Raw genomic sequence first — 2,493 nt, 5'->3', positions numbered from 1 at the left:
TCAACCGGCACTTCTTAACTCGACCTTTATGGCATCAGACCTACAGTGAGCATTGGCCAATGTATGTTCCTGGACTGGAGCATTATTTTTGGGGGGTATTTTTTACTGTATGTGTACACAAGGTGTATCAAAGCTACTGTATAGACTGAATTGAATTGTGTATGGGATCGAGTATGTATATTTTGCACCATGGACAGCTATCGAGATAAGACACAATGATATGCTCGTACAATATCGTAATGGATATGACAACATTTCTTTGGTATTGTTTGTCATATCCCTTTACTAATAATTCTGAGAAAACCTAACCAGCCTGTTGCCAATCACAAGTTTTATTATTTTATCACAGCCATATAAGGGTTGTTGCCAACCACTAGCAGAAAGTAAATGGGCAAAGCTTCCCATCAGTCCCTTGCCTCATGTACTGGCCTACAGAACTATCATTAAAATCATTCTATTTCTATCGTTTTATCATCGCCTGTATCATTCTCAGCCGTAGACTGCTACTCAGCACCTCTGGTCTACTGTGTACGGGGACACAGGGGGAATATCAGCCCGTGTGCTCATAGAAAAAAAAGCCCATCATGCAGGTCTGAGTCATCTTCCTGCTTCACTGAAATGTTGCTATATACAGAAGTAATTAACCACATAACCACATCATCATCATCATCATCATCATCGCAATAATAATAGGTGACATTGTATCAAGTCTTTCTGGGGTCATTGTCTCCAGCTGAAGACCATAGTCCAGCCTGCACGCTTGTGCCAGTCAGTTGATTAGTGAATGCCTCGCAGGCGTGCCGATTAGTCATCCTGCACAGGTGTGTTGGGTGAGCGGAGCTGTGGCGCCGTCTTCGGCTGACCAGTACTATTTTGTAAAGCTGTTGCACTGATGCTGCATAGGCTTATGTAAGGTGCTGTGGATGCTTGGACCGGAAAATAAACCAGTCTTGACCAGTTTCACCCTACTGATACTCCTATGACCTAATATGGTGCTCGCACTTTTGATCGCAATGATTCAGGTGATGATCCATGGCATGGCGTCACTGTTATGGTGGCATTAATGTAGCTTGTTCCCTAAAACAAATTGACCACAGACGGGTATTGCAACGTCATTATTACATGGACATGTACAGTAAGCCATGTTGTGAAATGAATCACAACGTGTGTTCTTGGCAGCATTTTATTTGTGTAATAATGTGCATAGCATTATTAGATCCTTATTTTAAAAAATATATATGTATATAAATATATATATAAAAACATTATTTTCTGTATCAATCTGTTTAGTTCAACATTTGTCTTTAGTTCAATATCAGCTTTCAGTCACATAATTCTGAACCATACAACAGCTACTACATTTATTCAGTCATCGATTTGTGGGGAAAGACAGATAATGTTAGTTTGGATATCTTTGATCGGCGGCCCTAGACTGTGATTTGTGGGGAAAGACAGAGAATGTTAGTTTGGATATCTTTGATCGGCGGCCCTAGACTGTGATTTGTGGGGAAAGACAGATAATGTTAGTTTGGATATCTTTGATCGGCGGCCCTAGACTGTGATTTGTGGGGAAAGACAGATAATGTTAGTTTGGATATCTTTGATCGGCAGCCCTAGACTGTAGTTATAACTTGACCCAGTTTGAACACTGACTCAATCAGTCACAGTTTTCCAAGTCTGAAAATAGAAAAGTGGAAGCAAACTTCATTAAAGAAGATGTTGCGGCTACAATGTATTATTTTAGATAACAGAAGTTCGGGTATGATTTTACGTTTTACATTTAGCAAGTGTTACAGTTACAAAACCTCTGGTTAAACCTCACAGATGAATATGACCATTAAATAAACATGCTATAACCATTCCTATGCATTTATTTATGTGAGTCAAACACGTCTGCAGGTGCTTTTCCCAGAACCTCATACAGTAAATGAAAACAATGGATTTCTGGAACACTACAGTTTACCCTGTTACTATAGGAAATAGGTTCCCATAAGAAATAATTATTTTAGATTAAATTCATGTCATAGTGTCACTGTTTTGCCCAAATTCCATACATTGCTTTGACTAGAATAAAGCCAAAACATCCTAATTCAATAAAATGTCCCCAACTGTGTATGTCATCCTGATGAGGAGAGGACAGCTCATAATAACGGCTGGAACGGAGCAATTGGAATGGCATCAAACTCATGGAGACCATGTGTTTGATGTATTTGATACCATTCCCCCCTATTCCGCTCCAGCCGTTACCACGAGCCTGTCCTCCCCAATAACGGTGCCACCAACCTCCTGTGATCCTTGTATATGTAAAAAAAAACGTTAGGTATTGGGATACATTACTACATTTTGGAAACCCCCTGAACAATAATATAATGCTCACTCCCAGTAGGAGGGGTGATGACTGGGAGAGAGAGAGATAGAGAGAGAGAGAGAGAGAGAGAGAGAGAGAGAGAGAGAGAGAGAGAGAGCGAGAGAGAGAGAGGGAGAGAGAGAGAG

Source organism: Coregonus clupeaformis, chromosome 30, assembly GCF_020615455.1.
Source record: "Coregonus clupeaformis isolate EN_2021a chromosome 30, ASM2061545v1, whole genome shotgun sequence".
NCBI lineage: Eukaryota > Metazoa > Chordata > Actinopteri > Salmoniformes > Salmonidae > Coregonus > Coregonus clupeaformis.
Note: the sequence above shows the minus strand (reverse complement) of the source record.